The 27,641-nt window shown below is 37.4% G+C and overlaps 1 protein-coding gene and 1 long non-coding RNA gene across 12 annotated transcripts in view; both read left to right on the top strand.

The window, feature by feature from the left end:
* The window catches only part of LOC140623814 (uncharacterized), a 98,498-nt gene extending 92,864 nt beyond the window's left edge, over window positions 1-5,634 (top strand). The window contains exon 4 of the long non-coding RNA XR_012023331.1: window positions 167-5,634. This is a non-coding gene — a long non-coding RNA (uncharacterized lncRNA). The remainder of the gene's footprint in view (window positions 1-166) is intronic.
* ART3 (ADP-ribosyltransferase 3 (inactive)) overlaps window positions 1-27,641 on the top strand; it is a 207,748-nt gene that overhangs the window by 126,735 nt on the left and 53,372 nt on the right. The gene's annotated exons all lie outside the window — the stretch shown is intronic.

Raw genomic sequence — 27,641 nt, forward strand, 5'->3', positions numbered from 1 at the left:
ATCTTAATAAATATATTTATGTAATTCTTGGCTTACAGAACATAGTTAATATCTAGGGTACCTGAAATTCAAGCCCAAGAGCACTATGGATCTTAGCCATTAAATAATAATAGTGTCTTTCAGAGTCATAAGGTGTTGATGAAACTTCCCTTTTTTCTCTTTCTAGCCACTAGCCACTGTAGACCTGTACCTGAATCTATCCTTTGACAAGGAAGAGTAGGTTGAGGACAGTTGTGATCTCAGGAAAATCTGATATTTGCAATAGACAAAGAAGGGGAAGCATGAAGAAACAAGAAACCTCAGAATCTCATGCAGTGCTTCTGGATTGGAAAAAAGTCTCTCTCTGATAAGTAAACCAGTCTGTTGATGCTGAGATATGAAGAATATATAATAATCAGTTATGCTAAATGATACATTAGGATTAAAACATAGGGGAACCCTGAGTTACAGTCAAATACCTATTTCCAAATATTATTAGCATTGTTATATAGTCTACCTAAGTCTTTGATTGATACAGGCATACCTCATTTTATTGAGCCTCACTTCATTACACTTGCAAATACCATGGTTTTTTTTTTTTTTAACGTATTGAAGATTTGTGGGAACCTTGTGTTGAGCCTCATTTTCCCAATAGCATCTACTAACTGTGTCTTTGTGTAACATTTGGTAATTCTTGTAATATTTCGAACTTTTTCATTATTATATTTGTTACAGTGATTTGGGATCAGTGATATTTGTTATTAGTATTGTAATTGTTTTGGGAAGTCATGAACTGTACCTATATAAGACAGCGAATATAAGACACTATATAAGACAGTGAATTTAATGTTTTTTGTGTTTTGACTGCTCTGTTGTTCCCCATTTCTCTCCCTCTCCCTCTCTATTCCCTGAGACACAACTTACTGAAACTAAGCCAATTGCTAATCCTACAGTGGCCTCTAAGTGTTCAGGTGAATAGAGTCACACGTCTATCACTTCAAATCAAAAGCTAGAACTGATTAAGATTAGTGAGGAAGGCATGTCGAAAGCTAAGATAGGCTGAAAGCTAGACCTCTTTTCATCAGTCAAGTTGTAAATGCAAATAAAAAGTTCTTGAAATTAAAAGTGCTACTACAGTAAACACACGAATGATAAGAAAGTGAAATGGTCTTCTTGCTGATACAGAGTAAATTTTAGTTACCTGGATAGAAGATCAAACCAGCCACAACAGTCTAGTAAGCCAAAGCCTAAACCCACAGCAAGGCCCTAGTTCTCTTCAATTTTATGAAGGTTGGGAGAGGTGAGTGAGTTGCAGAACATGTTGGAAACTGCTGTATGTTGGTTTATGAGGTCTAAGGAAAGAAGCTCATCTCCGTGACATCAAAGTACAAGGAAGCAGCACGTGCTTATATAGAAGCTGCAGTAAGTTATTCAGAAGATCTAGCTATGGTAATTAATGAAAGTGACTACACTAAACACAGTGTCAGTATAGACCAAACAGCTTTCTCCTGGAAGAAGACATCTAGGACTTTCATAGCTAGAGAGAAGTTGATACCAGGCTTCAAAGCTTCAAAGGATAGGCAGACTCTCTTATTAGCGGCTCATGTAGCTGGTGATTTGAGTTGAAGCCAGTGCTCATTTACCATTCTGAAAGTCCTAAGGCTTTTAAAATTGTTTTCATGCCTGCTACTACAACTTCCATTTTGCAGTTCATGGATCAAGGAGTAATTTCAACTTTTCAGTTTGTTTTACTTAAGATATACATTTTGTAGGGCTACTGCTGCCATAGATAGTGATTTCTCTGATGAATCTGGCAAAATAAACACCTTCTGGAAAGGATTCACCATTGTAGAAGCCATTGGGAACAGTAGTGACATGGAAAGAGGTCAAATGTCATCATTGACAGTTTAGAAGACATTAATTCCAGTCTTATGAATGACTTTGAGGGATTCAAGACTTTAGTAACTGAGGCAGTAACTGCAGATGTGGTGGAAGTAGCAAGAGAACTAGCAATGGAGCCTGAAGAAGTGATTGAGTTGCTACAATCCCGTGATAAAACTATCTGATGAGGACCTGTTTGTGGCTTTTTTTTTTTTAAGATTTTACTTATATATTTGATAGCATAAGCAGGAGGAGTAACAAAGGGAGAGGGAGAACCAGGCTCTCTGCTGAGCAGGGAGCCCAATGTGGGACTCTTTCCCAGGACCTTGGGGTCGTGACCTGAGCTGAAGGCAGATGCCTAACTGACTGAGCCACCCAGGTGTCGCAAGGACATGTTCTTATGGATGAATAAATAAAGTAATTTCTTTAGATGAAACTTCTTACTGGTGAAGATGCTGTGAAGATTGTTGAAATGACAACAAAGAACTTAAAATGTTACATAAACTGAGTTAATAAAGCAGTGGCAGGGTTTGAAAGGATTAATTCCAATTTTGAAAGAAGTTTCACTGTGGGTAGTGGTGTCAAACAGTACCATATGTTACAGGGGAGTTGTTCAAGAAAGGAAGAGTTGATTGATACAGCAAACTTTATTGTCTTATTTTAAGAAATTGCTACAGCCACCCCAGCCTTTAGTAACTACCCCTCTGATCAGTCAGCAGCCATCAGCATTAAGGCAAGAAGATCTTCTACCAGCAAAAAGATTGACTTGCTAAAGGTTCAGGTGATGGTTAGCATTTTTTTTTTTAGCAATAAAAGTATCTTTTAATTAAGGTATATGCATTTTTGGGTCTCCTGGGTGGCTCAGTTAAATGTCTGACCCTTTTATTTTTTTAAGTTTGTTTGTTTGTTTGTTTGTTTATTTATTTATTTATTTATTTATTTATTTATTTATTTATTTATTTATTTATTTCAGACAGACATAGAAAGGCAGAGGGAGAAGCAGATTCCCTGCAGGGAGCCAGATGCAGGACTCGACCCCAGAACCCTGGGATCATGACCGGAGCCAAAGGCAGATGCTCAACCACTGAGCCACCAGGTGCTCCAAACATCCAGCTCTTTTTTTTTTTTTTAAAGATTTTATTTATTCATGAGAGAGACACAGAGAGAGAGAGAGAGAGAGGCAGAGACATAGGCAGAGGGAGAAACAGGCTCCCTCTAGGGAGCCTGATGTGGGACTTGATCCCTGGACCCAGGATCATGCCCTGAGCCGAAGACAGATGCTCAACCGCTGAACCATCCAGGTGTCCCCAAACATCCAATTCTTAATCTCAGCTTAGATCTTGATCTCAGAGTTGTGAATTTAAGCCTCACATTCAAGCCCAGTATGGAGCCTTTTAAAAAAAGCATTCACATTTTTTTAGACATAATGCTATTGTACACTTAGTAGACTATAGTAGAGGGTACACATGACTTTGATATGCACTGGGACACCAGAAAATTTCATTTGACTCACTGCTTTGTGCTTTAATTGCGGTTGTCTAGAAATGAACCTTCAATATCTCTGAGGTGTGCCTATACAGGAAAAGTCTTTCATTCATTCGAAAACTGTAGAAGTTAAGGAAGGACATCTCTTAAGTCAAAAATCTTGATCAACCATCTACCCCAGAGTCTGATGTAGGCAGTATGAAACAACCAAGATGTCTATAGATAGAAAACAAAAACAGAAAAACCCCAACAATATCATTTTGAAAGGTGATGTTACTCATTCGGAGCATGAAGTGAGAAACAGAGTTGGTACAGAGACTATGGAGATTGTATCTTGACAGGATAGTTCTTTATTTTAAAGTATTATGGGTTCCTAGATTATTAGTCCCAAACCAAATTCAGATGTAAAGATTATTCTCGGGCTGCCTGGGTGGCTCAGCGGTTTAGCACCGCCTTCAGCCCAGGGTGTGATCCAGGGCTAAACCGCTGTGGGGCTCAACTTTTAATATTACCACAGCAAGAGAGGATGATTGAATATGCCACTTTGACATTCTAGACCTCTCTTCCAGTTGTTTCCCAGTAAAACAGTCCTTTGAATATGGAGTACAAGATGGAAACCCTGATGTGTAATGACTTTGGTTTGGGGTGGTGGGAATGGGTAAGGGTAGGGAGTGGGTGACAAATTACTTTCTTGCTGCAGCTTCAGATCAATCTGCAGTTTAATTTAGAGTTGGTGAAGGCTTCTCTTAGAATGGAATATGACATAAGGACTTGGAGAAGCTTTAAAAATGTGACTTTTAAAAAAAAAATAAATAAAAAATAAAAATGTGACTTTTAGATAGCCAGAGATTTGGTGAAATACTGTGAAAGACTAAAGGAGTAAAGGTGACTTAAGAAGGAAAAGATGAAGGCAGCCCTGGTGGAGCAGCGGTTTAGTGCTGCCTGCAGCCCAGGGTGTGATCCTGGAGACCCTGGATTGAGTCCCACCTCGGGCTCTCTGCATGGAGCCTGCTTCTCCCTCTGCCTGTGTCTCTGCCTCTCATTCTCTCTGTGTGTCTCTATAAATTAATAAATAAAATCTTAAAAAAAAAAAAGAAGGAAAAGATGAGTCAAGTACTAGTCATCAGACAACTGAGTATATGAGAAGAGTATTGTCCTATTTGTTAAGAATTTTAGGTTTAATCTAGATTCCACAAACTAACTAGAATATTCCCTGATCTTAATTCCATAGTTGAGAAATAAGGGACTACGGAATCAGACTGTTCCTAAGATTCCTTTAAGTTCTAATAGTAGGAGTATTGGTGTTTATCAGAGCATTTCATGCGGTTGAACATCTTCTTGAAATTATCTTCCTTTGGTTTCTTTGGTATTGTACTCATGATTTATCATCCTCTCTTTTGGCTTTCTTTGTAGGCCTATCTTTCCTTCCCTGTTAATGAAATGTCAACCATCTGTATTTCTGTCTTTCTCTTCTTATTTCTGTCTCTCTTTAGTCTTTCTCTTTCTGATTCAAATCTAGATAGTCTTACCACTTTCTATCCTATAACCTCTGTCCTGTGTCATTAGCTGTATCTTGGCAATATAGTCAATGATCATGTTTCAGTAATTACATATACATCATTGGTTCCCAAATTATATTTCCAATCCAGACCTCTTCTTTGAGTTCTAGACCCATATACACAACTGCATACTTGACATTCCCCTTTGGGTATTTAAAAGGCACCTCAAATTCAGCATATCCAAATCCAAAGTCATAAATTCTTTCCTCCTACATGTACCTAGTCTGATTGTATGAGACATCACAACTAGTCTCTACAGTGAAGCCAAAGGCATCTTTATAAAAAGGCAGATCCAATCTTGTGTCTCTGTGGTATTCTTAAAACATCCTGAAAGCCTTTAGGACTAAGACCAATTAATTATGATGGCCCTGCATGCCTGCCCAGCTTCATCTTCCACTACTCTGCCCCTTGTTATCTAACACCAGCTATACTAACCTTCTTTCAGTTCCTCAAATCTGCTACACATCACACAAGGCCTTTGTCTTGCTCATATCTCTATGCCCAGAACATTGTCTGTCCTCTTCCCCATTACACATACTGTTCATTCTTCTGCTTTGAGTTCAGTAGTAACTTTCTTTAAGAATAGCCTTCCCGGGGATCCCTGGGTGGCTCAGTGGTTTGGTGCCTGCCTTTAGCCCAGGGCACGATCCTGGAGTCCCGGGATCGAGTCCCGCATCGGGCTCCCAGCATGGAGCCTGCTTCTCCCTCTGCCTGTGTCTCTACCTCTCTCTCTCTCTCTCTCTCTCTCTCTCATAAATAAATAAATAAATAAATAAATAAATAAATAAATCTTTAAAAAAAAAAAAAAAAGAATAGCTTTCCCCAACCCCTGTTAGTCTAGGTCAGATTCCTGTTTTATTTTACTTAAAAATAGGCTGCACATCCAACATGCATGGGCCTTGAACACATGACTATGAGATCAAGACCTGAGCTGAGATCAAGAGAGACACAGAGTGAGAGAGAGGCCCTGACTTACCTGACGGAGCCACCCAGGTGCCCCCAGTTTCCTTTATAAAATAGTCTCACAAAGTATGTTTTTTCATACCACTTATCTCAGTTTATTATTATATACTTCATTAGTATTTAGTATCTGCCTCCCCCACTAGACTATGTAACTACTGTTATTAGGGGAAGACTGTTCCCTTTTTTTTTTTTTAAGATTTTATTTATTCATTCATGAGAAACAGAGACAGAGAGGCAGAGACTCAGGCAGAGGGAGAAGCAGACTCCATGCAGGGAGCCCGACGTGGGACTCCATCCCGGGTCTCCAGGATCATGCCCTGGGCCGAAGGAGGCAGTAAACTGCTGAGCTACCCAGGCTGCCCCATTCCCCTTTTTTTTGCTCACTGTGGAGTTGTAAGAATCTTATATGGTGCCTATCACATGATAGGTAGTTAAGAATTATTTGTAGAGGGAATAGTTTTAGTACAATGCAACTTTTTTATTCAGTTTTCATCAAAGTCGGGGCAGAAGGAAAAGTGGAACAGTAGAATCAATCTTCAGCCTCTCCCTTTCTGTGAGCTTTTTTCCCCACTTAAGATATTAACTCATTAAGCCTTTCTTAGCTTTGGATTTAAAAAAAAAAAAAAAAGACAAAAGTGAAGGAAAAAACAAAACCAAAAAAAAAAAAAAAACCCACTTCCACATCTTTATATTCTCAATCTGGCTACTATCTATTTCTTTTCTATTACAACTACTGAAAAAGAGAGCAAAGCATATGAGACCATGAGCTCAAGCTAAAAGCCCGGAATTCAGGTTTCAGCTCTGCCACTTCTAGATGTATAATCTTGCTTCAGCTCTTCAAGTGATAAAATGAGAGAAATAATAGTTGTGTATAAGATTGCTTTGAGGGTCAAATGACAGTATATGTGAAGTGCTTAGCAATGTGTCTGGAACATATTTAATGATCAGTAAATGTTAGTGATTGTCATTATCATCATCATTATTAATAGAACTGTGTCCCCTTACTTAATAATTTGTAGGTTGTAGTCCCTAACCCCCAATGTGACTTTATTTGGAGATAGGGTCTTTAAAGGAGATAGTTAAGGTTAAATGAAGTCATAAGAGTGATGCACTAATTCAGTGGGACTAGCATCCTTACAAGAAGAGGAAGAGACACTAGGGTGTGTGCACAGAGAGAAAGAACCTGTGAAGACACAGAGAAAAGGTGGCCATCTGCAAGCCAACAAGAGAGGCCTCTGGAGAAACCTTCATCTTGGTACTTTGATCTTGGACTTCTAGCCTCCAAAACTATGAGAAAATAAATTTCTATTGGTAAACCACCCAACTTGTAGTATTTGCTATGGCAGCAGGAGCAGACTAATACAGTTGTCATTGTCATAATCACATCCTCTCAGTAATCTCCCTGCGTAGTCTCTGTACTTTCTCTTTTCTTCTTGACCTGATAATACCAGATTTTTTGTTGTTGTTGACTATCAAAAGTTACTGGTTATTCTTATATAATGAAATTTAAAGTATTCTGTTTCTTGTCTAGCTTGACTTCTTTGTGGTCTTAGACAATTAACTTTTTCCTCCCTCATGAAAATCTCTCTTCTTAAAACTTTTGCTTAGGGGGATGCCTGGGTGGCTCAGCGGTTTGGCGCCTGTCTTTGGCCCAGGGTGTGATCCTGGAGACCCAGGATTGAGTCCCGCGTCAGGCTCCCTGCATGGAGCCTGCTTCTCTCTCTCTGCCACTCTCTCTACCCGTGTGTCTGCCTCTCTCTGTGTGTCTATCATTAATAAATAAATAAAATCTTTTTAAAAAGTTAAAAAAAAAAACTTATGCTTAGTCTGCTTCCTAATTTCCTTCTATAACTGCTCTCCATTTGCACCAAAATGCCAGTGTTCTCCAGGGCGTTATCGTCCGCATTCAAGCTCACTATACTTATTAGCTAGTATGGGAGGCAGAATAATAGCTCCCCAAGAATGTCCATGCTTTAATCTCTGGAACCTGTGAATATTTTATATTACATGGCAAAAGAAACCTTGCAACTGGAGTTAAGGTTGTTGTGGATCTTAAAATACATATACACATAAAGTGGAACCAGTGTAATCACATGGGCACCTAAAGAGTAAAAGAGAACAGTCAGACACAACAAAAGAAGGGAGGTGGATTTGCTTATGAGAGGGACTCTACCTGCTGTTGTTCGTTTTGGAGATGGAGGTTGGGGGACCACAAACCAAGGAATGTGCTAGTCTCTAGAATCTGGGAATCCCTCTGAGCTGAGAGCCAACAGGGAAACTGGGATCTCAGCTCGACATCTTCAAGGAGCTGAATTCTACCAACTATCTGAATGAGTAAAGAAATGAATTCTCCTCTAGAGCCTCTAAAAAGGAATTAACCCTTCCAACACTTTGAGGTTAGCCTGTGGAGACCTCTGTTAGATTTCTGATCTAGGAACTCTGAGATAATACATTTGTGTTATTTTAAGCCATTCAGTCTGTGATAATTTGCTATAGCAACAATAGAAAACTAATGTAATTAAAGACTCAAGTTTGAAACACTATCTCAGATTTCTCTCTGAACCATAAATTCAACTGCCTACTGGATTATCTTCTTTGTGATATCCTCTAGGGACCTCTATTCATTACATTGAAATGAAACTTCTCCCTAAAACTTGCTCCTAAGTTTTACTGTTACTGGTCTTACCCATTCAGATACCTTAGTCAGAAATCTGGGAATCAACTTAAAACTCCTTCCTTTATCTTACACTGTCCCTCTATACATCCCTATCCCATATAACTTACCAAATTTTTAAAAAAGATTTTATTTATTCATGAGAGAGAGAGAGAGGGGAAAGAGAGGGAGAGAGGAGAGAGGGGGATATCCCTATCCCATATAACTTACCAAATTTTTAAAAAAGATTTTATTTATTCATGAGAGAGAAGAGAGAGGGAGAGAGGGAGGCAGAGAGGCAGAGACATGGGCAGAGGGAGAAGCAGGCTCCCTGTGAAGAGCCTGATGAGGAACTCGATCCCAGGACCTCAAGGATCACGACATGAGCCGAAGGCAGACGTTCAACCACTGAGCCACCCAGGTGCCCCAATTTACTGAATTTTTTTGATTCTAGATTTGTTACACTGATTTGGGTCAGGCTTCTGCTACTTCTCACTTGGATTTCTCAAATCTATCAAGACGTTTCCTTGTCTAGTTAAAATTTAGCTAATTCATACTCATGTTCTATGAAGAAACAGGACTTTTCTGAAATTAGATATTTCTCTCTTGCTTCATGGTTTTCCATTGCCATTTCAGAAAAGTCCCAGCTTCTAAGCATTACACACAAGGCTTTTTAATATCATGGCCCCTGCTTACTTCCCTAACCTTGAACCACCTTAACACATATCATACTGTCCAGCTACACTGTATATCTTGCAATTTCTTCAGTGTGTGCTACTGTTTTATGCCATCAGTGCCTTATTTATACTTTTAAATCTTCCTGGAATGCTGTCTAGTTTTTTTCCTAACTACTCCTATTTTATTTCGTCTTCAACTGAGTTGCCACTTCTTTCAGCACCTGTTCCCCATCCCAAGCTGAAGTAGTTGCCCTCCTTTATGGACCCATAAGGCCCTATATATGTATCTGACCTAGCACCTACCTCACACAACTATAATTTTTGTTTTTTAATATGATATCATCTCTCTATAAACAGGGGACTTTATTTTTGTGTCTTAAGCACCTGTTATAGTGTCTGATACTTAGGGGTTTAGTAAATATTAGTTTAAAAAGTGAGAAGAATTTCAAAGCATAGGATTGTGAGCTGCGAAAGTGGGTTTTCATGTGAGTTTTTAGAATATCTTTCCTGGATATTCTTAGGACGGTATTAGCAGAGTTTCTGAGATGGTTCAATGGCAGCCTTTTGTCAGTATTACATAAAAACTAACAGCATTTAAATTTAGTATTTGGGTTAGGAATAAGCAGGAATTCACTTAATCCTTTCAGAAGAGAAAGCAGTTCTGGATGATGAGACACATGTAAGAAAGCTACCAGACTCATTCATGTAGCCATCAACTCTTCTCATTTACAAAAAGGACTACCCACTTTTAGTTTTGCTTTCCTTTTTTTTTTTTAAAAAGACAAGTTTTCTTGTTCTAAGGAGTAAGCTTAAATTAACAAGCATTAAGTTATCTTCAGTTTTCTTTTGAGTTTGAATGGTATTCTAACAGTAGTTATTACTTCGTGTGGGCGTTTCCAGCTTTGGGAAAAGAGTTAATAAACTAAACTCTTGAAAAATATTAGCCATGCCCAGAGACAGAATGTTACTCTAAACTTAATGTTATGTAAAATGTTCACCATTTTAATATTGTTCTTTGTGCATTTTTAATTAAAAAGGAAATGTACAGAGTAAAAAATAAAAATTATTTTTCTTTTTTCTGCTGTCTCAGGAAGGCATAACTTCCACAGGGCCTCTCCAGTTAGCAAATCAGATCCTGTTTATACCCTTGTGTTGTTTCCTTAATCCACAATCTCCCATGCAATTTTGGACATCTTATAGATGATGAATGAATGAAAATAGCTTGTTTTTTTATCCCATTGAAAAGCCTTTTTTCTCCTTCCTAAATCTATGTTAATCATTCAATTTTATATTATATAGAGAAAATATGAAGATGATAATATAGCTATTGCTTCACCTGCTTTTAAAAAAATAATAAAAAATACATATGACCATCGCATAGTTGATAGTGATAATTAAATTATGGTATAAGAAAAGAAATAATACAGAGAGTTATTTTCTTACTCCTTGGAGAAGCAGCCTTGCCTTGGATGGAAGGAGTAATGATGTGGAGAATGAAGGAATGATGGACTAGATCTGCTTGATACTACTAGAGTCTCTGTGGGCCTGGCACCATGGGAATTGGGTTAGCCTACTCTCTGAAAGCTGTCTGTCCAGTCCTGCACACTGTCAAATTTTAATGAAGTTTAACTGAAACTCCTTTCTTCCCACTATTGTACCTAATGTCATCTAACAATGCATCATAGTGATAGGGGCACAATTATAGGGCCAAATGGGTTTCCTAGAAATTTCTGACATCTAGTTTCAAATGTCAATTCAACTTCCAACCCTGCAATTTCAGGTATTGTCATTGTTACCACAGAAAGGTTTATTTTTTTTTAATTTTTTTTTTATTTATTTATGATAGGCACACAGTGAGAGAGAGAGAGGCAGAGACACAGGCAGAGGGAGAAGCAGGCTCCATGCACCAGGAGCCCGATGTGGGATTCAATCCCGGGTCTCCAGGATCGCACCCTGGGCCAAAGGCAGGCGCCAAACCGCTGCGCCACCCAGGGATCCCACAGAAAGGTTTAAAAAATGTATGAGGACCTATATCTGTTTGACTTCATACTATATTGTTCACTCACTCAGTTCAGCTACATTTACCTTTGAATGGTCTTGGTTTTTTTCAGAGATAGCAGAAAGGCATCCTGTTGTAGTTCAGTGTTATTCAAAAAAAATACAAAGCAATCCTCATATGTAATTTAAAATTTTTCTAGTAGCCAGATTAAAAAAGATGAAACAAATGAAATTAATTTTATTAGTATATCTTATCCAACCCAATATATCTAAATAAGATGTTTTACTTTTTCTTAATATGTGTTTTTACCCTGTGACAGCATATCTCATTTGGATGCTGAATTTTTACTGGAGATTTGATCTTTATTTAGATATTATAAAATTTATAGATGAAACAGATATACTTGAGTTGTTTTAAACATACTTTAATTTTTTATTAAATCAAGTACATTTTTAAAAATTGAAATAAAATGAAACAATAAAAAATTTAGTTCTTTAGTCACTAAGTTACATTTTAAGTGCTTGGTAGCCATAGGTGTAATTGGTCAGCGCAGTTCCAGCTATTTTCTCCATAAAGATTGCTTTCCTACACACAGTCACTTGGCTGACTCTCTCACCTCCTTCAAGTTTTTACCTAAATCTCACCCTTTCCCTGTAAGGCCTTCCTTCACCAGTGTTTAGTATTACAATCTGCCCCCTTAACACACTCCGCAATTCCAATCTGCCTTACTCTGCTCTACTTCATTTCATCTCTCTTCACTATATAATTGCTAACTTCTTATTTTCATTGTTAGTTGCCTCCCTCCCTTTCTTCTTCTACTTGCTAGATGTAGGCTTCCTGAAGGCAAGGATCTTTGTTTTGTTTACTGATACATCCCAACGCCTGGAATAGTGCTTGGCCCATAGCAGACCTTCAGTAAACTTCTGGAATAAGTTTATAAGATGAATGAATCATGATAAAAAACTTTCTGAACTTATTTTTTAAAGATTTATTTATTTTAGAGAGAGTGTATGTGAGTGGAGTGAGGGGCAGAGGTAGAGGGGAAGAGAGAATCCTCAGTCTCCCTGCTGAGCAGAGAGCTTGTCTTGGGGCTCAATCCTAGAGCCCTGAGATCATGACCTGAGTGAAAATCAGGAGTCAGACAGTCAATTGACTGAGCCACCCAGATGCCCCAAACTTTCTGAAATTATTTGTTTATTTATTTATTTTTAAAGATTTATTTATTTATTCAGAGAGATAGAGAGAGAGAGACACAGGCAGAGGGAGAAGCAGGCTCCATGCAGGGAGCCTGACGTGGGACTCAATCCTGGGTCTCCAGGATCACACCCCGGACTGCAGGCGGCACTAAACCGCTGCGCCACCGGGGCTGCCCCTGAAATTATTTATTTTTTTAAAAGATTTTATTTATTCATGAGAGACACACAGAGAGAGGCAGACACACAGGCAGAGGAAGAAGCAGGCTTCCTGTGGGGAGCCTGATGCAGGACTTGACCCCAGGACTCCAGGACCATGCCCTGAGCTGAAGGCAGATGCTTAACCACTGAACCACCCAGCCATCCCAACTTTCTGAAATTATTAATAAATATATACTATATGGTGGATGTAATTCATACAGGGTTAAAAGTATTGATCAAGTCCTTCTTAAATGTATCTTGAGTTCATTCTCTATACTGTTTTAAGCTGAGAGTACTAGGGAAAGAAAAGATTACAAAAAAGATTATAATCTAGTTAGGCAAGATTCACAAAAAAAGAAAAGAAAATATGAACAATGTTGCATTTTATTATAGACACTATAGAGAATTGACTTAAAATATGGTGAGTATTAGAAAATTCGAAAACTAGTTTAAAGCCATGACAATGAAAGGGAGAATAATTTCACTTCTAAAAGTTGAATTTGGATAATATCCTTTTAAGAAATGGCGCTAATGGGGTGCCCCAGTGGCTCAGTCATTTGAGCGTCTAACTCCTGGTTTTGGCTCAGGTCATGATCTAGAGTCATGGGATTGAATCCCACATTGGGCTCCCCACTCAGTGGGGAGTCAACTTCCCCTCTCTCTCTCTCTCTCTCTCTCTCTCTCTCTCTCTCTCCGTCCCTTCTCCTGCTTGTGCACACACTCTCTAAAATAAATCTTTTTTTAAAAAATGGTGCTGGAGGGATTCCTGGGTGGCTCATCTGTTGAGTATCAGACTCTTGGTTTCAGCTCAGGACATGATCTCTAGATGGTGGGATTGAGCCCCACATCAGGCTCTGTGCTTAGCGGGGAGTCTGCTTGAGATTCTCTTCCCCTCTGTCTGCCCCTCCCCCACCTGGGCACACATGCGCTCTCTTCCTCTCAAATCTTTTTTTTTTTTTTTTTTCTTTTTTTTTTTTTTTTTTCAAATCTTTTTTTAAAAATGGTGCTGGAATAAGTGAACATCCACATGCAAAAGATGAATCTAGTCACAGACCTTATATCCATCACAAAAATTCCCCAAGATGGATCATAGACCCGTTAAATGGAAAATTATAAGAGATACACTGTGTAACTATGTATATAGTTAAAGTTATATAAGCTACATAACTATAAAAGACATTCTTGAAAATAACATAAGAGAAAGCCTAGATGACCTAGAATATGGTTCTGGTTTTTTAGATACAACACTAATGGTATAACCCATGAAAGAAGTAATTGATAAGTTGGACTTCATTAAAATTAGAAACCTCTCAGTGAATGATAGTATTAGAGGATGAGAAGACAAGCCACAGACAGAAAATATTTGCAAAGACACATCAGATAAAGGATTGTTGTCTAAAATATACAAAGAACTCTTAGAAGTCAACATTAATAAAACAAAAAACCTGATTAAAAATAGGTCAAAGATTTTAACAGATACCTCACCAAAAATGATATGTAGGTGGCAAATAAGACATATTAAAAGGTCATCATGGAATACCAATTAAAACAATGAAGTAACCACTATCCACCTATTAGAAGGCCAATTCCAGAACACTGACAACACCAAATTTTGGCATGAAAATGTGGAGTAAGAGGAACTCTTATTTCTTGCTGGTGAATGCAAAATGATACAACCATTTGGGAGACAGTTTGGGGATTTCTTAGAACACTAAATATACTCTTACTATATATATATGTATGTGTGTGTGTGTATATATATAGATAATCAGTTTCACTCCCAGTTGACTCAGAGGAGTTGAAAATATATGTCCAAACAGAAACCTGCATATAGATGTTTGTTTATAGCAGCTTTATTGATGACTGACAAAACATGGAAGCAAGCAATATATCTTTCAGTAGGTGGACATAGGCCATAGCAATATTTTTCTAGATAAGTCTTTTTAGGTAAGGGGAACAAAAGCCAAAATAGGACTACATCAAACTAAAAAGCTTTTGCACAGCAAATGAAACCTATCAACAAAACAAAAAGGCAACCTATTGATGGAGAAAAGATTTTGCAAATGATAATCTGGTGAAGGGTTAGTATCCAAAATATGTAGGGAAGTTCTACAACTTAACACCAAAAAACCCCCCAAATAATCCAATTAAAAAATGATTGGAAGACCTGAATAGACATTCTTCCAAAGAGGACATACAGCTGGCCAATAGACACATAAAAAGATGTTCAACATCACTCATCAATCATCAGTGCAATACAAATCAAAACTATAATGAGATATCACCTCACACCTGTCAGAATGGCTAAGAAATAACAAGCATTGGCAAGGATGTTGAGAAAAAGGAACCTTCTGCACTGTTGGTGAGAAAGTAAACTGGTGCAGCCACTGTGGAAAACAGTATAGAGGTTCCTCAAAAAATTAAAGATAGAAATATCATATTATCCAGTAATTCCACTATTATTGGATGTTTATCCAAAGAAAATGAAAACACTAATTTGAAATATATAGACCCCTATGTTTATTGCAGCATTATGTATAATAGCCATGGTATGGAAGCACCACAGGTGTCCATCAATAGATGGATAAGGAAGCTGGGTGTGTGTGTATACACACTATATATACATAGACACTGTGTGTATATACACAAAGTATATATACACTATATGTGTGTATATGCACATACACACAGGGATGTTTCACAGCCATCAAAAAGGATGAGACTTTGCCATTTGCGACAACATGGATGGATCTTAGAGGGCATTATGCTAAATGAAGTCAGACTGAAAGGGACAAATAAATATGATTTCACTAGTAAATGGAATCTAAAAAATGAATAAACAAAAAAGCAGAACCAGACCTATAAATACAGAGAACAAATTGATAGTTGTCAGAGGTGGAGGGGGGGGGAATGGGCAAAATGAAGAAGGGGAGTGGGAGATACAGGCTTCCAGCTATGGAATGAGTAAGTCATGAGAATAAAAGGCCACTATAGTCAGTGATACTGTAATAGTGTTGTATGGTGGCAGATGGTAGCTACACTTGTGGTGAACACAGTATGAACTAATGTATAAATTCAAATCACTATGTTGTACACCTGAAACTAATGTATGTTGGCTATACTAAAAAAATAGTTGAAATAGTTGAAAATGATTATTGCTGGCAACAAATGAAGCAAGGGCTGTTGTTTATCATTATAAACTCTCTGAAATAGTTGATGTTTAAGCTGAATGTATTATATAAAAAATTTTAAGATAATAGACACTTTGAATAGATATATCAGAAGAAAGAATAATTATAAGCCAATATTCTTTGAAAGAAAACTAAATTATATATTTGAAAGAAAGAGAATATGCTTCTTATCAAGACTTCTCTGTTCCTTCCTAGCAATATCATGTACCCAAACTTCCTCATCTTAAATCTTTTACCATTCACTAGATAACATCTAGAAGCCAAAGACTCTGTCTTAAAAAATGTTAATATTCCTCACCTGACTTAATACTCAGTAAATATTTGTGAGTTGTTTGTGTAACCCTCTGTACACTTAAGGTTCTGGTCACCCTATTGAGGCAGAGTTAGGTATAGAGGTGTCACATTCACATGGCATTAGTTGCAGTCCAACACCTAGGAAAATGCTAACCAGATAACTCTGTGCTTCCCACTTGCAAGTATTCCTATTACAATAGTGAAGAAAATAAAGTTAATTTACAAATACTAGAGCATTGGCATTGAACTCTGTGGTCTGGCACGTAGTAGACAACTCAAGGCTTGTGGGGGTTTTTTTGTTTTTTTCGTTTTTTTGAGTAAGTATTAGAGTGAAGAATAAATGAATGAGTGTATGACTACCTTTGTATAATCATATGGATATGGAGAATTCCACAAAAATCTATCTCTGGAGTTGCCTTATATAGCCTGCCACTCACTCAAGATTGGGCCCTCCCGGGAGAAAAATCCTGATGTTGACTCCTATGTGCTGTGTTCTCACACCTCCTTTTTCTTTTAAGTCTGTGTTCCTAAATTATTGATACTTTGTTTTCTTTTTTAGAGTACTTTGTGAGTGCAGGGGATCCCCTAATTTTAGTAATGTCATATTTCAGTTTTTGGTTTTCTTTCTTATCTGTGTTAACATTGTTCTCAGAAGTTTCATTTATGTCCATTGTCCCAGAATCTTGGTTTACAAGTTTGTGAGTATCCTGAAAGGATGGATTACAAGTAGGAATAGTCATGCCCTTATTTCTTTTCCTCAGAAGTGGTTCATTATCCAAATCAATGATTGGTATATAAGAAACCAAATCGTCAACAATTACTATAGGTCTTTCGTACTTGTTGAGTGATGTCTGCCTAGAACATTTTGGGTATTCAATAAAATGATTCTCTGAATAGTTTGTGTTTAAAATTTTGCCACAGTAATTTTAGTTGCTGTTTCTGTGGTGGATATTTGTTTGTGGATTGGACTCTGCAGCTTTACTCCACAGGAAAGAGAATTGCTAACTTCATGGTTCTTGTCTAGATTCTTGACCATGAGCCAAATTATCTGATTTAAATAATAGAAGACAACTGTAGATTTCAATGTAATAAGAAATTTCTGGGATGAAATCTAGAGCTGAAAAAAAGATTTGTAAGACTGTAACACGTTAGCTAAGAACAGTCACAATTCACTTGGCTTTAGCCTCCATCCAGCATCATCATGTAGGAAAACATTCATGGAATAACTTAGTGCTTTCTACTTACAAGTATTTGTCACAATGATGAGGAAAATAAAGTTAGCTTCCAATTATTAGAGCATTGACATTGAATTCCATGGCTTGGCACATAGTATTGTATATGAACTTGTGACTGAGTTTATGTGTGTAACATGGTCCAATAGTATAAGATTGCTGAGTCATTGAAGTATATAGTTTCAAGTCACAGTTCATCTAACTCTTCCGTGAAGGCAAAGTTATAAGTCCAGATGACCAGACACAGGACACCTTACCACTTTCACAGAAACTTTTATTAGTATAATTTCTTTCCAAGGAAGTAGATACATTAGATATAGTTGCAAAGGCTACATTGTTGCCTCTAAGGATTCAGATACTGTTTATCCTGAAAATCTTAAGCCTGGTAAGGCTACTAATCTTCTTTACTGCCTCTCTCCATTCCTGTCTTTATTTCATAAACATTTATAAAGTACTTACAGTGTGAAAGACACTAAGCATTATAGGAGATGCAAAAGTATGCTGATGACATCTATAATGGACAAATGATAAATCTCTGAAGGAGTTTCCTTTTAAAATACCATACCTCTGACTCTGCACATAAACATACACATTTAGAAATCATTGCCATAAAAAATTAAAAAAAAAAGAAATCATTGCCATAGAGACCCATTGTCTTTGATAAAAATGTGTTTCTCACTGCAGGAGAAAAAGTTGAGAATTAAGGCCTTGAGGCTTAAAATCTACCAACAAAGCGGTAGCTACAAATATGACACTATAATCATTATATATGGAATATTATTGGAGTAATATTCTGAATTATTTTGAAAATACTAAGTATAGATAAGCTTTATATTTTCTCTTATAAAGTTTCTTATGTCTGTACTCCAGTCACCTTTAATAAGATTAAGTCATAAGTAGTTCAAGGAAAGGAAAAGGTAGGTAACACCAGAACAAGGAGGTTCCATAGGATAGAGGAGACAGAAATAGCATATAGGAAATACTCCTGAAGGTAGTGGGAATGGAAGAGCTGGTTCCCAAACAAAAAGAGAAGGAGAAGGGAACAAGATTAGACTCCTGTGTCCTGGCTTCTCTGGACTAAAACCCTGGAAGAGTTGATATAGGAGTTCAGAAACAACCTGGTAAGTTTCAGGGAATCCTTGAACAATGGAGATTGTTTTCTTGATCCTCTTTGAACAACAAACTGGACCATTTTCAAGGTCTCTTAGGAAAGCACCAAGTCTAATATGGAACCACCCAAGCAGTAAGTTGGAAATAACAAAGTAGCAGAATATGTTGAAAACAAAGATTCCTGTCCAGCTTTTTGCAAAATCAAGGTTATTGTGAAGGAATTTATAGGTTTGACTTTGGTCCTAGTAAAGGTAACAGGGAGCACAGACTAGCTATGATTTTTTTTTTTCTAAGAAGATGCCCAGCAAGGCCAGAGAAGCTCATCTGTGGTAATAGGGTCAGAGGACATTGAAATTTTTTAGAATACCCAGTGCCAATGGCCCCAAAAGCGGTAGTTACTGAACCAGCAATTAAATGTCACAAGCTCTGGAAACCAGCCTAACCACTACAGGTAGCAGAGAACAGACTACAATTTTCCCTAGTAGCAGAGTGCCACAGTGTAGAGAAGGGGACAATGTGCAAAACGAAACTGTATTTCTCTATATTGAAATTCAACTTAGTCCACAAACCCTCGTGTCCGCTAATGTTAGAAACATTAATCTTGTCAATTAAAATTTAGTCATTTGTAAGTTGAAACAGTCTTCATTGAGTAGTAAATAGTTAAATTCAGAATTTTTTTCTTCCCTTACCTTCTGTTCTTCCTAAGAGCAATTTAAAATCCTGTCATTGGAAGAAAGGTATCTTGTTCTGGTGCTGACCTCTAGTGGTCACTGGCCTCCACTGAGGTGTCTCATCCTGCTTGGTTTACTATGGATAATGGTGATTCACATTTACTGCTATAATGCCTGGCTTGGCCTCCAGTCTCTAAGATACGCGTACTTTACATTAGCTGATCACAACCCTAAGTTCCTGTGGACCACCCAGTTCTTTTTCAGCTTATTCTATGGGCCATTGCAATATTACAATTGCTTGACAGTAGTAGTTTCCAAATTGGGATACATACAACTCTTGGGGTACACAAAGACGTTCTAAGGAATATAAAAAACTTTATTTTTAAAAATCAGCTGTGTTTATGATTTGTATAAATTTATCAATTTTAAGTGTACAAGACTATGACTTTTCACAAATGTATATCATGATGTAATCGCTAATATAATTATGATGTAAAACATTTCATTACCCTCAAAAAATTCTTTCATGCCCCTTGTAGTCCATCTCCTCCCTCCACCCAAGCCCTTGACAATCACAGATCTGCTTTTTGTCATGACAGTTTTGCCTTTTCTAGAATGTCATTTAAATACATATGCTGTATATAGCCTTTTGTAACTGACTTCTTAGCATAATGCTTTTAAGATTCATCTGTGTTGTTGCATATATCAGTAGTTCATTCCTTTTTTAAAAAGAGCTTTATTGATATGTAATTCAGATACCATGCATCTCATCCATTTAGAGTATAAATTTTAATGGTTTTTACTATATTCACAGAATTGTTCAGCCATCACTGCAGTCAGTTTTAAAACTACTGATTATTGCAACAATGTGGTTGGATTTCAAAGTATTATGCTGAATCAGTCACACCCTTAACACCTTTACTGCTGCTATCCTGGTTCAAGCCACCATAATATCTGCTTGCAGTTTTTTAAAGATTATTTATTTGATAGAGAGAGAGAGCATGAGTGGAGGGAGAGGGAGAAACAGACTCCTTACTGAGCAGGGAGCCCGACTTGGGGCTCAATCCAAGGACCCCAGGATCGTGACCTGAGCTGAAGGCAGACACTTAACCGAGTCACCCAGGAGCCCCTCTCCTTGTGTTATTATAATAACCTGCAAACTGGTCTTCCTACTTTCACCCTATAGACTATGCTTAGCATAGTAGCCAAATGATCTTTAAAAATAAGTGACATCATGTTCTACTTTTGCTCAAACCTTGTCATTTTCTCTTAGAATAAAAGCTAGCATTTTTACAATGGCCTACAAAGGCTTGTATGATCTTTCCACCACCCACTTTATGCCTAGGACCTTAGCTCCTATCACTCTACCATGCTTCCCGTTGCAGCCATATCGGCCTTTTTTATTTCCTCTGCCTGACCACTTTTCCACCACAATCTTCATGGCTGACCTCCCTATCCTCCTACAAATCTTTGTTCAAATGTCATCTTTTTTTCCCCCAAGTACCACCTTTTCATTGAGTCCTCCCTAATCATCCAATTTTTTAAAGTTTTAATTTAAATCGTATTTAGTTAACATACAGCGTAATAATGGTTTCAGGAGTAGAATTTAGTGATTCATCATTTACATGTAAAGCTCAGTGCTTATCATAAGTGCCCTCCTTAATACCCTTCACCCATTTAACCCACCCATCCACCAACTTCCCCTCCAGCAACCCTCAGTTTGTGCTCTGTAGTTAATAGTCTCTTATGGTTTGCCTCCCTCTGTTTTCTTTTCCCTTTGCCTATGTTCAGCTATTTTGTTTCTTAAATACATGAGTGAAATCATATGGTATTTGTCTCTCTCTGACCGATTTATTTTGCTTAGTATATAATACATTGTAGCTCTAAGTCATGGAAAATGGCAAGATTTCATTCTTTTTGACGGCTAATATTCCATTGCATATATGTACCACTTCTTTATCCAATCATCAGTCGATGGACATTTGGGCTCTTTCCATAGTTTGGCTATTTTTTTAAATATTTTATTTAATTATGATAGACATAGAGAGAGAGAGAGAGGCAAAGACACAGACAGAGGGAGAGACAGACCCCATGCCGGGAGCCCGACGTGGGACTCGATCCTGGGGCCCGAGGATAGTGCCCTGGGCCAAAGACAGGTGCCAAACCACTGAGCCACCCAGGGATCCCCAAGTTTGGCTATTGTTGATAATGCATTAAAGATTGGGGTGCATGTACCTCTTCAAATTAATATTTTTGTATCCTTTCAGTAAATACCTAGTAGTGCAATTGCTGGGTAGTAGAATAGTTCTATTTTTAACTTTTAGAGGAACCTCCATACTATTTTCCAAAGTTACTGCACCAGTTTACATTCCCACCAACAGTGCAAGAGGGTTCCCCTTTCTCCACATCCTTACCAACACCTGTTGTTTCCTGACTTGTTCATTTTAGCCGTTCTGACAGGTGTGAAGTGGTATCTCATCCTGGTTTTTTTTATTTGTATTTCTCTGATGAGTGATGTTGAGCACTTTTTTTCTTATGTCTGTTAGCCAGCTGTATGTCTTCTTTGGAAAAATGTCTGTTCATGTCTTCTGCTCATTTCTTAACTGGATTATTTGTTTTTTGGGTGTTGAGTTTGTAAGTTCTTTTTTTTTTTATTTAAATTCAATTAATTAACATACAGTGTATTAGTTTCAGAGGTAGAGTTCAGTGATTGATCAGTTGTATATAATACCCAGTGCTCCTTACATCATGTGCCCTACTTAATGCCCATCACCTGTTCCTTTACTCCCTCCAGCAACCCTCAAGTTTGTTTCCTGTGGTCACGTCTCTTATGGTTTGTCTCCTCCTCTGATTTTATTTTATTTTACCCTTCCTTCCTTTATGCTCCTCTGTTTTGTTTCTTAAATTCCAAAAATTAGTGAAATCGTATGATAATTCTTTATCTGATTGACTTATTTTGCTTAGCATAAATACCCTCTGATTCCATCCATGTCATTGCAAATGGCAAGATTTATTCTTTCCTTCCTTCCTTCCTTCCTTCCTTCCTTCCTTCCTTCCTTCCTTCCTTCCTTCCTTTCTTTCCTTTCTTTCCTTTCTTTCCTTTCTTTCCTTTCTTTCTTTCTTTTCTTTCTTTTCTTTCCTTTCTTTCTTTCTTTCTTTCTTTCTTTCTTTCTTTCTTTTTCTTTTCTTTTTTCTTTTCTTTCTTTTCTTTCTTTCTTTCTCTCTCTCTCCTTCCTTCCTTCCTTCCTTCCTTCCTTCCTTCCTTCCTTCCTTCCTTCCTTCCTTCCTTCCTTCTTTCACATTCCATTGTATATATATGCCACATCTTCTTTATCCATTTTTCTGTTGATGGATAACTGGGCTCTTTCCACAGTTTGGCTATTGTGAACATTGCTGCTTATAAAAACAGGGGTGCAGATGCCCCTTCAAAATCACTACATTTGCAGTTTGGGAGTATATACCTAGTAGTGAAATTGCTAGATTGTAGGGTAGCTCTATTTTTAACTCTTTGAGGAACCTCCATGCTGTTTTCCAGAGTGGCTGCACCAGCTTGCATTCCCACCAGCAGTGTAAGAGGGTTTCCCTCTCTCTGCATCCTCAACAACATTTGTTGTTTTCCAACTTGTTCATTTTAGCCATTCTGACTGGTGTGAAGTGGTATTTCATTGTGGTTTTGATTTGTATTTCCCTGATGGCAAATGATGTTGAACATTTTTTCATGTGTCTGTTGGCCATTTATAGGTCTTCTGCCTATTGCTTGATTGGATTATTTGTTGGGTGTTAAGTTTGTTAGGTTCTTTATAGATTTTGGATATTAACCCTTTATCTGCAAAAATCTCCTCCCATTTTGTTGGTTGGCTTTTTATTTTGTCAACTGTTTCCTTTGCTGTAAAAAGGCTTATGTTAATGAAATCTCAATAGTTCATTTTTGCCTTTGTTTCCTTTGCCTTTGGAGACATGCCTACCTAGAAGTTGTTGCATTCAAGGCCAAAGAGGTTGCTGCCTGTGTTCTTTTCTGGGATTTTGATTGATTCCTATCTCACATCTAAGTATTTCATCCATTTTGAATTTATTTTTGTGTATGATATTAGAAAGCGGTCCAGTTTCATTCTTTTCATACAGTTATCCAGTTTCCCCAACATGATTTGTTGAAGAGACTTTCTTTTTTCCTTTGGATATTCTTTCCTCCTTGTTGAATATTGGTTATCTTCTATGGGTCCATTTCTGGGTTTTCTTTTCTGTTCCACTGATCTGTGTGTCTGTTTTTGTGCCTGTACCATACTGTCTTGATGACTACAACTTGTAATATAGTTTGATTGTTTTGATTCTACAGGGTCTTTTGTGATTCCATACAGATTTTAGGATTGCTTGCTTGTTTTAGCACTGTGAAAAATGCTGGTGGTATTTTGATAGAGTGTGCATTAAATGTGTAGATTGCTTTGGGTAGTATAGACATTTTAATAGCAATTGTTCTTCCAATCCATGAGCATGAGCATGGACTGTTTTTCCACTTCTTTGCATCCTCTTTCAATTCGTTTCATAGGTTTTCTGTAGTTTTCAGAGTACAGACATTTTTACCTCTTTAGTTAAGTTTATTCCTAGGTATCTAATAGTATTTGGTGCAGTAGTGAATGGGATCAATTCCTTGATTTCTATTCATGCTGCTTCATTATTGGTGTATAGAAATGCAACATATTTATGTATATTGATTTTATATCTTGTGACTTTGCTGGATTTATATATCAGTTCCAGCAATTTTTTTGGTGGAGTCTTCTGGATTTTCTACCTAGTGTATTATGTTGTCTATGAATAGTGAAAGTTTTCTTTCTTCCTTGCCAATTTGGATGCCTCTTATTTCTTTTTGTTGTCTGATTGCTGAGGCTAGGACTTCCAGTACTGTGTTAAAATAAAGAGGACATCCCTGTCTTGTTCATGGCTTAAAAGGACAAGCTCTGGAAAGGGAGGTGGGCGGGGGGATCGGGTGACTGGGTGACGGGCACTGAGGGGGGCACTTGCGGGATGAGCACTGGGTGTTATACTATATGTTGGCAAATTGAACGCCAATAAAAAAATACACAAAGAAAAAAATACAGAGGGATCCCTGGGTGGTGCAGTGGTTTGGCGCCTGCCTTTGGCCCAGGGCACGATCCTGGAGACCCGGGATCGAATCCCACATCGGGCTCCCGGTGCATGGAGCCTGCTTCTCCCTCTGCCTGTGTCTCTGCGCCTCTCTCTCTCTCTCTGTGACTATCATAAATAAATAAAAATTAAAAAAAAAAGAAAAAAATACAGAGCTTGCTCATCTTCACTGAATTAAATAGATTAACATGAACTTCCGTGGCTTCTGCCTTTGTCATGATCCTAAGCCAATATTATAAAATACAACAAAGCATGTAATTCACTTCTATACTTTTTATTTTTATTACTTAAACTGTTATTATTTAAAGTATTTGAATTAAAAAAAATAAAGGATAAGCTCTCAGTTTTTCCCCCATTTGAGGATATTAACTGTGGGTATTTCATATAGAGCCTTCATGATGTTGAGGTTATGTTCCTTCTATTCCTACATTGTTGAGGATTTTTAACAATGGATGCTGCATTTTGTCAAAAGCTTTTTCTGCATGTATTGAGAGGATCATATTCTTATGCTTTTTAAAAATGATTTTATTTATTTAGAATGTGCGTGAGCAGGGAGAGGGGCAAAAGAGAGGGAGACAAAGAATCCAAGCAGACTCTACACTGAGAGTGGAGCCTGACTTGAGGCTTGATCTTATGACCCTGAGATCATGACCTGAACTAATAAAATCAAGGGTCAGATTCTGACTGAACCACCCAGGTGTCTCTTATCCTTTCTTTTATTGAAGTGGTGTATGACATTGATTTTTGAATATTGAAACACCCTTTAGCCCAGGAATAAATCCTACTTGGTTGTGGCGAATAACTCTTCTAATGTGCTGTTGGATTCGGTTTGCTAGTACCTTGTTGAGAATTTTTGCATCCATTTTTATCCAAGATAATGGCACGTAATTCTCCTCGATAGCAGGGGTCTTTGTCTGGTTTTGGAATAAAGCTAGCTAATGCTGGCCTCGTGGAATGAATTTACAACTTTTCCTTACATTTCTACTGTTTGGAACAGTTTGAGGAGAATAGCTATTAACTCTTCTTTAAATGTTTGTAGAATTCCCCTGACAAGCTACCTGGCCCTGGACTTTGTTGGGAGGCTGATTATTTATTCAATTTCTTTGCAGGTTATGGGTCTGTTCAAATTTTCTATTTCTTCCTGTTTCAGTTTTGGTAGTTTATGTTTCTAGGAACTTATCCATTTCTTCCAGTTTGTCCAATTTGTTGGCATACTATTTTTCATGATATTCCTTAAAATTGTTAGCATTTCTGAGGTATTGGTTGTGATCCTCTCCTCTTTCATTCATTGTTTTATTTATTTGGGTTCTTTCTCTTTTCTTTTTGATAATTCTGGCAAGGGGTTATCAATTTTATTGATTCTTTCCAAGAAAAAGCTCCTGATTTGATTGATCTGTTATACTGGCCTTTTTTTTCCCCCTGTGTCATTTACTTCTTGGTCTTTATTATTTCCTGTCTTCTGCTGGCTTTAAGCTTTGTTTGCTGTTCCTTTTCTAGTTCCTTTAGATATAAGGTTAGGAAGTGTATTTGAGACTTTTCTTGCTTCTTGAGGTAGGCCTATTTCGGAATATATTTCTCTCTTAGGACTGCATTTGCTGCATCCCAAAGGTTTTGGACTGTCACGTTTTCATTTTCATTTGTTTCCATGCATTTTAAAATTTCTCCTTTAATTTCCTGGTTAACCTATTCATTTTTTTAGTAGGATGTTCTTTAACTCCATGTATTTGTGGTCTCCAACAAATTTTTCTTGTGGTGACCTCAACTTTCATAGCATTGTGGTCTAAAAATGTGCATGGCATGATCTGTCTCTTTGTACTTTATAATTGAGGCCTGATTTGTGACCCAGTATGTGATCTATTCTGGAGAAGTTTCCGTGTTTACTCAGAAGAATGTATCTATTGTTGCTTTAAGATGACATAGTCTGAATATATCTGTTAAGTGCATCTTGTCCAGTGTTTCATTCAGAACCATTGTTTTCTTGTTGATTTTTCTGTCCACAGCTATAAGTGGAGTGTTAAAGTCCCCTACTATTACGGTTTTATTATCAATGAGTTTGTGTTTTTTTTACGGATTTATATATTTTGGTGCTCCCAAGTTGAGGGCATAAATATTTATAATTGTTACATCTTTTTGTTGGATAGAACCCTTTATTATGATATACTGCCCTTATTTGTCTCTTGTTACAGTTTTTGGTTTAAAATCTAGTTTGTCTTATATATGTATAGCTACTCCAGCTTTCTTTTGATGTCTTTTAGCTTGAGAAATGGTTTTCTATCCCCTGCTTTCAACCCACAGGTGTCTTTAGGTCTAAAATGAGTCTCTGATAGGCAGCATAAATGGATCTTGTTTTTTGTTTTTTTTTTTTAATCCATTCTGACAACTTTTGATTAGAGCATTTAGTCCATTTACATTCAGAGTGATTATTGGTGATATGAATTTCGTGCCATTTTATTACCTGTAAAGTCAGTGTTTTTGGAGATTTTCTCTGTTCCTTTCTAGTCTTTGTTGCTTTTGGTCTTTCCGACTCAGAGTCCCCTTTAATATTTCTTGCAGGACTGGTTTAGTGGTCATGAACTCCTCGGAAACTCTTTATCTCTCCTTCTATTCTGAATAACAGCCTTGCTGGATAAGGTATTCTTGGCTGCATATTTTTCTTGCTACTTGAATTCACATTGAATACCTGCCACTTTGTTCTGGCCTCCCAATTTATTTGGAGAGCTCCACTGCTAACCTTGTTTGTCTTCCCTTGTAGGTTAGGGTTTTCTTTTCCCTTACTGCTTTCAGGATTTTTTCTATATCTATATATTTTGAAAATTTTACTATACTATATCTTGGTGTTGGCCTGCCTTTATTGATTTTGATGAGAGTGCTCTGTGCCTTCTGGATTTGGATATCTGTTTCTTTTCCAGATTAGGGAAGTTTTCAGCCATAATTTGATCACGTAAACCTTTTGCATCCTTTTCCCTCTCTTGTTCTGGGACTCCTATGATATGAATGTTATTACACCTTATGAAGTCTCTGAGTTCCCTAAATTTATACTCATGATCCAATATTTTTCTTTCCCTCTTTTTTCAGCTTCATTATTTTCCATAATTTTTTTAAAGATTTATTTACCTGAGAGAGAAAAAGAGAGCATGAGCAGGGGGAGGGGTGAAGGGAAATGGACCCTACAGAGCGTGGAGTCCAACACTGGGCTTGATCTCAGAACCCTGAGATCATGACCTGAGACAAAGGCAGATGCCCATACTTCCATAATTTTATCTTCTATATCACTTAATATACTTTGCTCCTTCTACCCTTGGGGTCATTACATCCAGTCAGTTTTGCATGTTGGTTATAGGATTTTTTAATTTTAACCTAATTTTAGGGTTTTTATCTCTTTGCTAAGGGACTCCCTAATGTCTTCTGTGCTTT

Source organism: Canis lupus, chromosome 33 (assembly GCF_048164855.1).
Source record: "Canis lupus baileyi chromosome 33, mCanLup2.hap1, whole genome shotgun sequence".
Lineage (NCBI taxonomy): Eukaryota > Metazoa > Chordata > Mammalia > Carnivora > Canidae > Canis > Canis lupus.